The sequence below is a fragment of the Coregonus lavaretus genome (assembly GCF_964263955.1).
Source record: "Coregonus lavaretus genome assembly, contig: HAP1_SCAFFOLD_431, whole genome shotgun sequence".
Lineage (NCBI taxonomy): Eukaryota > Metazoa > Chordata > Actinopteri > Salmoniformes > Salmonidae > Coregonus > Coregonus lavaretus.
This window is the reverse complement of record NW_028161378.1, coordinates 18,686-33,021: the sequence shown is the minus strand read 5'-3', so window position 1 is coordinate 33,021 and position 14,336 is coordinate 18,686. Positions and strand designations below refer to the sequence as shown.

Here is a 14,336-nt window from a genome sequence, read left to right as displayed (position 1 = left end):
TGTGCACACCTTCAGCTGTTCCAACTAGAACTCAGGAAGCTCATGGTCAGGTGGTTAGATGATATAGAGCAGTAGGTCTGAGAGAGAGGAAGTTCACCTTCAGCTGTTTGACTGAATAAGCTAGAGCATGTACGTACACCTCATTGCTGGAAAAAACCCATTCTCACATCTCTAGTCATATGCTAAGTGACATGCTAAGGTTCAGCACCGAACACTTAGTTTGAAAGTCAAGCCTTGGGTGAAACCACAGCTGGAAATTCCCTTACAATGAGATCATGGGTTGGAAATGTCCCTGCTGATGTTTTTACGAGATGGGGGTGATGTAGAATGCTGTATATATGTAGGAGACGGGGTAATGTAGAATGCTGTAGATATGTAGAGACGGGGGTGATGTAGAATGCTGTAGATATGAAGAGACATGGGGGATGTAGATATGTAGAGACGGGGGTGATGTAGAATGCTGTAGATATGAAGAGACATGGGTGATGTAGATATGTAGAGACGGGGGTGATGTAGATATGTAGAGACGGGGGTGGTGTAGATATGCTGTAGATATGAAGAGACAGGGGTGATGTAGAATGCTGTAGATTTGTGGAGACGGGGGTAATGTAGAGACGGGGGTGATGTAGAATGCTGTAGATATGTAGAGACGGGGGTGATGTAGAATGCTGTAGATATGTAGAGACAGGGGTGTTGTAGATTTGTGGAGACGGGGGTAATGTAGAGACGGGGGTGATGTAGAATGCTGTAGATATGTAGAGACGGGGGTGATGTAGAATGCTGTAGATATGTAGAGACGGGGGGGGATGTAGATATGTAGAGACATGGGGGGTGATGTAGATATGTAGAGACGGGGGTGATGTAGAATGCTGTAGATATGAAGAGACAGGGGTGATGTAGAATGCTGTAGATTTGTGGAGACGGGGGTAATGTAGAGACGGGGGTGATGTAGAATGCTGTAGATATGTAGAGACATGGGGGGTGATGTAGAATGCTGTAGATATGTAGAGACAGGGGTGTTGTAGAATGCTGTAGATTTGTGGAGACGGGTGTAATGTAGAGACGGGGGTGATGTAGAATGCTGTAGATATGTAGAGACGGGGGTGATGTAGAATGCTGTAGATTTGTGGAGATGGGGGTAATGTAGAGATGGGGGTGATGTAGATATGTAGAGACGGGGTAATGTAGAATGCTGTAGATATGAAGAGACGGGGGTGATGTAGGATGCTGTAGATATGTAGAGACGGGGTGATGTAGAATGCTGTAGATATGAAGAGATGGGGGTGATGTAGAATGCTGTAGATATGAAGAGATGGGGGTGATGTAGAATGCTGTAGATATGTAGAGACGGGGTGATGTAGAATGCTGTAGATATGAAGAGACGGGGGTGATGTAGAATGCTGTAGGTATGTAGAGACGGGGTGATGTAGAATGCTGTAGATATGTAGAGACGGGGGTGATGTAGAGACAGGGGGGATGATGTAGATATGAAGAGACAGGGGGGATGATGTAGATATGAAGAGACGGGGGATGATGTAGATATGAAGAGACGGGGGGATGATGTAGATATGAAGAGACGGGGGGGTGATGTAGATATGAAGAGACGGGGGGATGATGTAGATATGAAGAGACGGGGGGTGATGTAGAATGCTGTAGATATGAAGAGACAGGGGTGATGTAGAATGCTGTAGATTTGTGGAGACGGGGGTAATGTGGAGACGGGGGTGATGTAGAATGCTGTAGATATGTAGAGACGGGGTTGATGTAGAATGCTGTAGATATGTAGAGACATGGGGGGTGATGTAGAATGCTGTAGATATGTAGAGACGGGGGTGATGTAGAATGCTGTAGATATGTAGAGACGGGGGTGATGTAGAATGCTGTAGATATGTAGAGACAGGGGGGATGTAGATATGTAGAGACGGGGGTGATGTAGATATGTAGAGACTGGGGTGATGTAGAATGCTGTAGATATGTAGAGACAGGGGTGATGTAGAATGCTGTAGATATGTAGAGACATGGGGGATGTAGATATGTAGAGACGGGGGTGATGTAGAATGCTGTAGATATGTAGAGACAGGGGTGTTGTAGAATGCTGTAGATTTGTGGAGACGGGTGTAATGTAGAGACGGGGGTGATGTAGAATGCTGTAGATATGTAGAGACGGGGGTGATGAAACTATTCCAGTTTCAACTGTTCTGCCTGCGGTTACGAAACCCCTACCTGTCCCAGACCTGCTGTTTTCAACTCTTAATGATCGGCTATGAAAAGCCAACTGAGAGACCTGAGCCCTAGGACCATACGTCGGGACTACCGGCCGTGGTGACTCCTTGCTGTCCCCAGTCCGCCTGGCCTTGCTGCTATTCCAGTTTCAACTGTTCTGCCTGCGGTTATGGAACCCCTACCTGTCCCAGACCTGCTGTTTTCAACTCTTAATGATCGGCTATGAAAAGCCAACTGAGATTTATTCCTGATTATTATTTGACCATGCTTGTCACTTATGAACATTTTTGAACATCTTGGCATGGTTCTGTTATAACCTCCACCCGGCACAGCCAGAAGAGGACTGGCCACCCCTCATAGCCTGGTTCCTCTCTAGGTTTCTTCCTAGGTTTTGGCCTTTCTAGGGAGTTTTTCCTAGCCACCGTGCTTCTACACCTGCATTACTAGCTGTTTGGGGTTTTAGGCTGGGTTTCTGTACAGCACTTCGAGATATTAGCTGATGTACGAAGGGCTATATAAAATAAAATTGATTGATTGATTGATGTAGAATGCTGTAGATATGTAGAGACTGGGGTGATGTAGAATGCTGTAGATATGTAGAGACAGGGGTGATGTAGAATGCTGTAGATATGAAGAGACAGGGGTGATGTAGAATGCTGTAGATATGAAGAGACAGGGGTGTTGTAGAATGCTGTAGATTTGTGGAGACGGGTGTAATGTAGAGACGGGGGTGATGTAGATATGTAGAGACGGGGGTGATGTAGAATGCTGTAGATTTGTGGAGACGGGGGTAATGTAGAGATGGGGGTGATGTAGAATGCTGTAGATATGTAGAGACGGGGTAATGTAGAATGCTGTAGATATGAAGAGACGGGGGTGATGTAGAATGCTGTAGATATGTAGAGACGGGGTGATGTAGAATGCTGTAGATATGAAGAGATGGGGGTGATGTAGAATGCTGTAGATATGTAGAGACGGGGTAATGTAGAATGCTGTAGATATGTAGAGACGGGGTAATGTAGAATGCTGTAGATATGAAGAGACGGGGGTGATGTAGAATGCTGTAGATATGTAGAGACGGGGGTGATGTAGAGACAGGGGGGATGATGTAGATATGAAGAGACGGGGGGATGATGTATATATGAAGAGACAGGGGGGATGATGTAGATATGAAGAGACTGGGGGGATGATGTAGATATGAAGAGACGGGGGGGTGATGTAGATATGAAGAGACGGGGGGATGATGTAGATATGAAGAGACGGGGGGATGATGTAGATATGAAGAGACGGGGGGATGATGTAGATATGAAGAGACGGGGGTGATGTAGATATGAAGAGACGGGGGGATGATGTAGATATGAAGAGACAGGGGGGATGATGTAGATATGAAGAGACGGGGGGATGATGTAGATATGAAGAGACAGGGGGGATGATGTAGATATGAAGACAGGGGGGGATGATGTAGATATGATGAGACAGGGGGATGATGTAGATATGAAGAGACAGGGGGGATGATGTAGATATGAAGAGACAGGGGGGGTGATGTAGATATGAAGAGACAGGGGGGATGATGTAGATATGAAGACAGGGGGGGATGATGTAGATATGAAGAGACGGGGGGATGATGTAGATATGAAGAGACGGGGGGTGATGTAGATATGAAGACGGGGGGGTGATGTAGATATGAAGAGACAGGGGGATGATGTAGATATGAAGAGACAGGGGATGATGTAGATATGAAGAGACGGGGGGGATGATGTAGATATGAAGAGACGGGGGGATGATGTAGATATGAAGAGACGGGGGGATGATGTAGATATGAAGAGACGGGGGTGATGTAGATATGAAGAGACGGGGGGATGATGTAGATATGAAGAGACGGGGGATGATGTAGATATGAAGAGACGGGGGATGATGTAGATATGAAGAGACGGGGGATGATGTAGATATGAAGAGACGGGGGATGATGTAGATATGAAGAGACAGGGGGGATGATGTAGATATGAAGAGACGGGGGGTGATGTAGATATGAAGAGACAGGGGGATGATGTAGATATGAAGAGACAGGGGGATGATGTAGATATGAAGAGACAGGGGGGATGATGTAGATATGAAGAGACAGGGGGGATGATGTAGATATGAAGAGACGGGGGATGATGTAGATATGAAGAGACGGGGGATGATGTAGATATGAAGAGACGGGGGGGTGATGTAGTTATGAAGAGACGGGGGTGATGTAGATATGAAGAGACAGGGGGGATGATGTAGATATGAAGAGACAGGGGGGATGATGTAGATATGAAGAGACAGGGGGATGATGTAGATATGAAGAGACAGGGGGGCGATGATGTAGATATGAAGAGACGGGGGGCGATGATGTAGATATGAAGACAGGGGGGGATGATGTAGATATGAAGAGACGGGGGGGATGATGTAGATATGAAGATACAGGGGGGATGATGTAGATATGAAGAGACAGGGGGGATGATGTAGATATGAAGAGACAGGGGGGAGGATGTAGATATGAAGAGACAGAGGGGATGATGTAGATATGAAGAGACAGGGGGGATGATGTAGATATGAAGAGACGGGGGGATGATGTAGATATGAAGAGACAGGGGGGATGATGTAGATATGAAGAGACGGGGGTGATGTAGATATGAAGAGACAGGGGGGATGATGTAGATATGAAGAGACAGGGGGGATGATGTAGATATGAAGACAGGGGGGGATGATGTAGATATGAAGAGACGGGGGGATGATGTAGATATGAAGAGACAGGGGGGATGATGTAGATATGAAGAGACAGGGGGGATGATGTAGATATGAAGAGACAGGGGGGATGATGTAGATATGAAGACAGGGGGGGATGATGTAGATATGAAGAGACGGGGGGATGATGTAGATATGAAGAGACAGGGGGGATGATGTAGATATGAAGACGGGGGGATGATGTAGATATAAACAGACGGGGGGATGATGTAGATATGAAGACGGGGGGTTGATGTAGATATGAAGACGGGGGGGGTGATGTAGATATGAAGAGACAGGGGGATGATGTAGATATGAAGAGACGGGGAATGATGTAGATATGAAGAGACGGGGGGGATGATGTAGATATGAAGAGACGGGGGGATGATGTAGATATGAAGAGACAGGGGGGATGATGTAGATATGAATAGATGGGGGGGATGATGTAGATATGAAGAGACGGGGGTGATGTAGATATGAAGAGACGGGGGGATGATGTAGATATGAAGAGACGGGGGATGATGTAGATATGAAGAGACGGGGGATGATGTAGATATGAAGAGACAGGGGGGATGATATAGATATGAAGAGACGGGGGGTGATGTAGATATGAAGAGACAGGGGGATGATGTAGATATGAAGAGACAGGGGGATGATGTAGATATGAAGAGACAGGGGGGATGATGTAGATATGAAGAGACAGGGGGGATGATGTAGGTATGAAGAGACGGGGGATGATGTAGATATGAAGAGACGGGGGATGATGTAGATATGAAGAGACAGGGGGGATGATGTAGATATGAAGAGACAGGGGGGATGATGTAGATATGAAGAGACGGGGGATGATGTAGATATGAAGAGACAGGGGGATGATGTAGATATGAAGAGACGGGGGGGTGATGTAGTTATGAAGAGACGGGGGTGATGTAGATATGAAGAGACGGGGGGATGATGTAGATATGAAGAGACGGGGATGATGTAGATATGAAGAGACAGGGGGGCGATGATGTAGATATGAAGAGACGGGGGGCGATGATGTAGATATGAAGACAGGGGGGGATGATGTAGATATGAAGAGACGGGGGGGTGATGTAGTTATGAAGAGACGGGGGTGATGTAGATATGAAGAGACGGGGGATGATGTAGATATGAAGAGACGGGGATGATGTAGATATGAAGAGACAGGGGGGGTGATGTAGATATGAAGACAGGGGGGGGGTGATGTAGATATGAAGAGACGGGGGGATGATGTAGTTATGAAGAGACGGGGGATGATGTAGATATGAAGAGACAGGGGGGGTGATGTAGATATGAAGAGACGGGGGGGTGATGTAGATATGGAAAATGCCTCATCGTTCTCAAGTTACTCTTATCACAATGGTTGGTTTGATGTTTTTACTTTTGATAAACTTATGCAAAATGTCTGGTATTTTTAACATCGGAAACAGGTCTAACGATTAATCCAGTTTAGCATAGTGACTGTTTATGCTGTCTATCCCCTTAACCAAGTCTCCCTTGACTTGTAAAGTGGATTTAACATCTCTTTAAGACTTGGGTAAAACTCATTGCATTAAGAGGAATGAAAAGTTGTAACACTTGACCCGGTCTCTCCTCTTGATTTGTAAAGCCGATTTAAAACCTCCCTGAGATTCTCCAGATCAAATAGACACAAACGTTAGGAAAGATGACAGATAGGATCAGTTCTCCTGAGCACTGACCTGCCTCTCTCTCCCAGGTGAACTTGGTGATGAATCTGGAAGGTAGCGACCTGTTGGCAGAGAAGGTGGACCGGAGAGAGTTTGTAGGCCTGCTGAAGAGGATGTTGTTGATCGATGCGGAGAAGAGGATCGCCCCTGCTGAGGCTCTCAGCCACTCCTTTATGACCATGCAACACCTGCTCGACTTCCCCCATAGCAACCAGTGAGTTTTCCCCACTGGCTTTCATACGGGTTGTCCTTTTCGTAAAGAAGAGACATGATGAAACATTTAGTTATTTGTAAAAGGGGGGACAAGCATAAATAATAGCTGGGGCCTGCTGGACTGTAATGAAAATAACTCCAACCTCCTCCTTTCCTCTCTTCATCACAGTGTCAAATCATGTTTCCACATCATGGACGTAACCCGGTCTCGTCCCGGTCCTTACGACACGCTCAGCCGGAACAAGGCCCCCTTCATCAGACCGGTGACCACGACCACCACCACGGTTAATCTGACCGGGCCCTTCAGCAAGATGGCCGCCATCCACAATCAAGTAAGCAGCTCCACCACATCAACACAGTAGCTGTCACATGGAGGGAGGCATTTCTATATGTTGGGCTATACATCTGTATGAATAGACGGCTATATGACAATGTACCACTGCTATAGCTGTTAGACTATATTAGATTTGAATGGAGACAGTTTTATCAGACAAGGTTTTCCATTTGAGAAACAGCTAGACCAAGGCGTGTTGTTTTCCCATGACCTAGACCTCCAGGTGGTCAGAGTGGATGACATGGAGCTTTATTGTCCCCTTCTTCCTCACGTGGGACTGTTGCCGTTCACCTTGTTTGCATCGTTCCCTGTTACGCTGATGCTCCGTTGTCGTGGCAACACCGTGACGTCATGAAGGCGACGTCATGGCAACAGCGCGGGTGTGTCGTGTTGCTGTGGAGAGAGGTGGTTAACGATGGATCCGTCTGATCCTATTATACACAAATGGGCTCAACTGGCCTCACTGTCATGTTTTTCACTTTGTTATTCTAAATCCCAACGAGCTATTTCTGGAAATACAAGTCATTCATTGTCAATACACTAGAAGTCAATTTGAGTTTTAGTACAATGTGAATGTGATAGCGTCTGAACTTCATATACCACAAGCACAAATTTAAGCCCAATTGAATCAAGTTGATGTATCAACACACATCCATAATTCTAGTACATTTGTGTTCAGAATTTACCCTTGGGGGAATAACAGAATGGGTGGTCACAAGTGAAGCCTTGCATGCGTAAAACGCATCTGCTCTGATTGGGTGTTTACATGGAGGTTAACTTCTCCTTCCAATTCCTTCCAGTTACAGGAAGTATTTGGTGGAAAAATGTACCAGATCTCCCAGTATTAGCCTCTCAAAGAGTGCTTTGTGTTGACTGTCATGTGTATGGAGGGCCAGGCCCGGTTCTCTGTGCGGACTTTTTTATTGGAATCTGACCAGACATTTGATCACGTTGGACTCAGCCCAGGCCTAATTCCCTGTTTTCAATATTGTAGGCCAGGCACCTCTGAACCACAGGCACAGGCTTCTGCTCTGTTCTTTGTTTATTCATAAAGCGTCTCAGAGTAGGACTGCTGATCTAGGATCAGTTTTGCCTTTTAAATCATAATTAATAAGATTATATGGACAGATCCTAAATCAGCACTCTTACTCTGAGATGCTTGGTGCATACGGCCCCTGCTGTTTGGCTCAGACTCCAGAAAGGCAGGTCGCCATCTACTGGGGATGTGAGGGTAATGCGGATTAAATGTTGGAATTTGTCACAAGACTTACAGTAGGAGAGGTAATGTTTTTTTGTTTTTTTTCTTGTCTCAGAAACACACCTTGAGGCCACAATTCCCCTTCTATGTTGTGCTGATGAAATCCCTGTTGATAGACATTCTCTGTTTGTGTTGTTCTAACCCATTAGCTTCTGTAGTAGATGTCAGGGTGCTCATGTCTCTGTGTTTATCTTCAGGCTTTAGCCCCCTCTGCCCCCTCAGTGATGCACCCTGGGATACCGCTCCAAACAGGAAATGGCCAGTTTGGCTGCAGCGACTCATTTCAACAAGCGCTCATCCTGTGCCCCCCAACGATGCAGGGTATGACTTCTTAATCTTTCTCTCTTTCTCCCCCCCCTCCTCTCTCCTCCTCTCTCTTTCTCCCCCCCTCCTCTCTCCTCTCTCTTTCTTCCCTCCTTTCCATCCACCTCTCTGTAGCAAAATCTACTGACTTGGACTTACTGTGGAACACATATTTCCCTTTTCGGTCCTCCAGGAATCCCCACCAACACGGCCAAGCCACAGGGCTACTCCGTACGCATGGAGACTGCTGTGCCTCTGGTCACCCAAGCCCCCTCCATCCAGCCCCTACAGATCAGACCTGGGCTCATCACACAGGTAACAGAGGGAGAGAGAAGAGAGGAGGAGGGGGGGAGCGAGCGAGAGAGAGAAAGTGCCTAGTATTCAGGCTAGCTGTGATTGAGTGATTCAGACCGACAGAGAAACTGGAAATGATGCAGAATCAGCAAGATACAGCCTGGATGCATTTGTGCTGGGGATGTTTTGAACAAAATGAATATGTTTAGATAGCAATAGAAACCATGGAAACTAGGTCACTCACCCACTGTCTGTTGTTCCTCTCCCCAGCACCAGACCTGGTCTAACCGCCCCCAGCAGATCCTGGTGCCCGCCTGGCAACAGGTGACCCCAATGGCGCCCCCACCAGCCACCATGGCGTCCGACACTGTGGCAGGCCCACAGAGGCTGGGAGAATGGGGGTGAGTGCTATCTGTCAGCTTTTGACTGTCTGTGCTCTTTAGAGACTGTCAGTGACTAATCCATTTTTTACCCATAGGGAGCCAATAGGGAAGCTCCAAATGATTATTTTTTAAACTGCATTGTCTATCGGTCTGTCAGTTTTGTTGCTATGCTCTCCCCTTGACAAAGACTTCTCTGAGAATATGGGACACAGTGTGATGGCTGTCTATCATACTGATGGAGAATGAGTCACATGCCTCTCCTTTGAAGCGGGCGAGTGAGATCACAGCCAGTTTAGTCTCTAATATAGCTAATGACCTTTGGCTCGTTACCCCCTGTTTTGTCATTTGCAGGAAAGTGCATCCCCATGGCAACCATTACAGCTCTATGATACCCCACCACCATCAGCCACTCTTAACCAATCAGATGACCATGTCTGCACACCAGCCAATCAGCATAGGCATCGCACACGTGGTGTGGCCACAGCCCTCTGCTAACAAGAGAAACAAACCCTGCTTCAACAGGTAAACATACACACACACACACACACACACACACACACACACACACACACACACACACACACACACACAATCTGATTATAAAATCTCCTTCCTGTTATATCTTTCTTCCTAGAGGCAACAATTTTGCCTACAACACCAACATCCAAAACTCAGCATGCCAGTCCCCAAAGATGGCCGACACCACGAGGAATGTCCCGGAGGAGATATGCCCGGAGGTGGGGCGAGCTGTACGGCCGGAGCCTGAACCGGAGCAGGGGGAGGAGCCTAGCTGCTTTAAGGCGGGTTCAGACTCTGAGGAGCGGTCTGTCTCTTATAAGCAGCGGCAGGCCATGGTGATGTCTGATCTGGCCAGCCCCACCGTCAGTGTCATTAGTATCAGCAGTGATGAGGAAGAGGAGGAGGAGGAAGAGAGAACACGGAGACATTCACTGGGGGAGTAAGTAACTACCTCAAGCAACTACAGTCCACTCAAAATCAGTCTTTTTAAAATATCAAAGTCATTATCATCTCAGCATCTGTATGTAACTAAACCAAGCCTCTCTCTTTCTTTCTCTTTCTCTCTCTCTCCCGCCCCCCAGGTGTAAGGGCAGTGCTGAATGTGAGGCGTGTCAGAGCACAGTGAATATGGAGAGAGTGTGTTCCCTCAGCAGTCCAGACAGCACTCTCAGCACCAGCTCCTCTGCCTCAGCCCAGTCCAGCACCTCGCCCTGCAAACGCCCCAACAGGTATGACCCAATGACAACAGCCACACACACACACACACACACACACACACACACACATATGTTCGGCCTTAACCTAAATGTTGCACCTACACCTGTCATACAGTCTGATTGCTCTGGCATGTTACAGTATAGAATGTATACTCCTCTATGTGTGTGATTGCTCTGGTCTGTTACAGTATAGAGTGTATACTCCTCTCTTAGTGTGATTGCTCTGGTCTGTAACAGTATAGAATATATACTCCTCTATGTGTGTGATTGCTCTGGTCTGTTACAGTATAGAGTGTATACTCCTCTCTTAGTGTGATTGCTCTGGTCTGTAACAGTATAGAATATATACTCCTCTATGTGTGTGATTGCTCTGGTCTGTTACAGTATAGAGTGTATACTCCTCTCTTAGTGTGATTGCTCTGGTCTGTAACAGTATAGAATATATACTCTATGTGTGTGATTGCTCTGGTCTGTTACAGTATAGAGTGTATACTCCTCTCTTAGTGTGATTGCTCTGGTCTGTTACAGTATAGAATATATACTCCTCTCTGAGTGTGATTGCTCTGGTCTGTTACACTATAGTATGTATACCCCTTTCTGAGTGTGATTGCTCTGGTCTGTTACAGTATAGTATGTATACTCCTCTCTGAGTGTGATTTGCTCTGGTCTGTTACAGTATGTCAGATGAGGAGCAGGAGAGCGGTTGTGACACGGTGGACGGCTCGCCCTCCTCCGACTCCTCTGGCCCTAGCCACAGCCCCTACATTGCCGACGGCAACCAGAACCGTGGGCCCCGTGTGGCGTGCGTCGCCCCAGTAACGGAGCCCAGAAAGCCGGCGGTGCGCACAATGGTGGTGCCGCCCATGAGGATGCAGAATAATAACCCCCACATCAAGGAGACGCTAGGCAACACCAGTAAGCATCTAACACACACACACACACACACAGACACACACACAGACACACACACACAGAGACACACACAGACACACACCGGACACCTGATTCACCCACAGCAAACAGACACCCGGCTGATTCACCCCAGACATACACTTGACACACACCTGGTTCACACAGCCCTATGGTTGAACAAACAGGTTCAGTAGTCATGAACAGGTGGCCACAGTTCTCTCATCAAAGGTAACCACAACAGACACACCTAGCCCAGGGCGGGCAGGGCAACGGATAACACTGGAAACTGGAACCCAGTGACACAGCATTAGCCTTAATCTCAGTCAGGATTGTCAGTGATCAGACACGTAGGCTAACGGGGTCATAGCGGGTCAGATACCCCATCACCACGGCTGATGATGTCTGCTCCACAGGTCACATGGTGTCGGATTACTCCTCGTTTATAGGGCACAGAGGTACTCACAGGTGATTATGACTGCAGCCCTGACCTCTCAGCTCTGACCTCTCAGCCCTGACCTCTCAGCCCTGACCTCTCAGCCCTGACCTCTCAGCCCTGACCTCTCAGCTCTGACCTCTCAGCTCTGACCTCTCAGCTCTGACCTCTCAGCTCTGACCTCTTGGCTTCGGCCTCTGGAATGGACGTGTGTTTTTCTGTAGATCTAGTCTGGTTCCTGCTGGCTTTCGGTTGAGAGCCCTTTCTTTGAATCTATCCTTTATTCTACCTGTGTGGATCTGGAGCTTATGAAGCTACATAGGACAGGCGGAACATCCCCTGGAACGCTTTACAACCTGACTTAGGCTTTCATAGACATGGATGACAACCAGACACGCACACATGCGCCACATTGTGTTCGCTGGCTGTCATGAACACTTAGATGTATATGAATGCGTTCGTGGGGGGTTACTGAGGGGTTATGTATGTCGTATGTAGGCTTCATAACAGCTGTGGTCTTCTCCCTCTGTTCCTGGGGTTGGGCTTTTTAAGGTCCCTGTTTATAGGTCATTTATATCCTGAGTGAAAATCACACTGTCTCCTATCGCCTTTCATGTCCGAGCCAGGCCCCCCCCTCCCCCTCCCATAGCTGACATTCAGAAACACTCCCCAGCTAAACCCCACAGAAAATGCCACAACTTGCTATTCTAGTGCCCCTAGGGGGATATTAATAGCCAATGGTATGACCCCCACTATGAATACGAACGAGCTTACTTACCGATTTGGCTTCCATCCCTTCACCAGATCCCAGCCCAGATCAGTTCTAGTCTATTTATAAACATCCAAATTATGCTTGGGGAACAGATGGCACTTTTTAAAGAGCTGTGTTTGGTCAAACCCAGTGTAAGTCAGTGATGAGCATGCACAATCCCTACTGCCACACTGGTTGATGGATACTGTTGTCACTGGGATGAATCTACAGTCAGGGTTTAACTCTACTGTCAATCTCCTCTGTGGGTTGTTGCTGCTACCCGTCATGATGTGGGGTTGACGTCGGTGTCTGTGTGTAAACTCATCCCTCTCTTTCATCTTCCTCTCCACCTCCCCTTCTCTCTCTCTCTCTCTCTCTCTCTCTCTGTCTCTCCCCCCCCCCCCTTCCCTCACTCCAGTCTTAGAGTCTTCTTTCCAGTTCAAAGGGCGAGGTATCCCCGGGCGTCAACCGCACCACTCCATCCCCCTCCTCAACCGGCCACAGAAGATCACTGCATTCCAGCCCCAGCAACAGCAGCCCATGGCCTTTGGACAGGTCAACACACGCACGCACACACACACACACCCACAGACAGACAAATGTAATATGTGTATGATACCTAACAATCCCTCTTTCTCTCTATTTCCAGCTCCAGCATTACGGATCCTGCCACCAGGAATGGAACAGAAACTACGCCCACCGGCGCCCGCAGGCCTACATCCCCCCCACTATGCATGGACACACCTTTACCCTACCCCACGGCAGCCCCAACCACACTACAGGCCTCCACCACCACTCCCACCTGGGAGGTCACCCGCACCCGCACGGCCAGCCTACCCTTCTGTCCTACCCCCCCCCTGGGCCCTTGGTCACAGCAGCCCCTGTGGCCCACATCCTGGCCTCCCCTGGGGCCTCGCGGCCCGTCCTGCAGCCCGCCTACAGCATCTCTCACCCAGGCGGTATCGTCCACCAGGTCACTGTGGGCATCAACCCCCGGCTGCTGCCCTCACCCACCATCCACCCCCAGGGCCAGTTCAAGGCCCTCTTCCCCCCGCACTCCTACATCGCCTCACCTGCCTACGCCAGCTTCCCCCTCAGCCCCACCAAACTCAACCAGTACCCCTACATCTGACAGGGTCCCGGCATGGCCCGCCCCCCAGATACACCTCGCACCACCCGGGGGCCAAGCGAGCAGGAGGAGGGGCCTTCTTCTCGGAATACACAACAAACAACCACAACAACATGGTTTTCATGTCCAGAGCCATGGCACAACCACAGAGAAAGCAAGCTATTTTTATTAATCATGTAGACTTGAGTGCAATTGAACTATGAGCTATAAAAAAATAAAATAAAAGAGTTTGGGTGGAATGGAGGATGAGGGGAGGGGGGAAAGGAAGAACGGATGGATGGATGGAATGAATGAATGAATGTAAGTAGATAAGGAAGTCACTCTCAATGTGTTTTGCACATTTGCTATACCTTCACATTAGATCTTCTACGAATACTCCTCAAAAAACAGGTTAATCGGGGTGGTGTTGCT

The 14,336-nt window shown here is 48.1% G+C and overlaps 1 pseudogene across 1 annotated transcript in view; it reads left to right on the top strand.

Moving 5' to 3' along the window:
* Nucleotides 1-14,010, top strand: part of LOC311120756 (homeodomain-interacting protein kinase 3-like) — a 63,368-nt pseudogene extending 49,358 nt beyond the window's left edge. Inside the window, exons 6-16 of the transcript in view lie at nt 6,710-6,894; nt 7,063-7,225; nt 8,683-8,806; nt 8,982-9,103; nt 9,353-9,483; nt 9,817-9,987; nt 10,100-10,423; nt 10,566-10,712; nt 11,377-11,615; nt 13,215-13,351; nt 13,446-14,010. The product of the transcript in view is annotated as a homeodomain-interacting protein kinase 3-like (transcript). The remainder of the gene's footprint in view (nt 1-6,709; nt 6,895-7,062; nt 7,226-8,682; nt 8,807-8,981; nt 9,104-9,352; nt 9,484-9,816; nt 9,988-10,099; nt 10,424-10,565; nt 10,713-11,376; nt 11,616-13,214; nt 13,352-13,445) is intronic.
* Nucleotides 14,011-14,336: the final 326 nt, after the last annotated feature.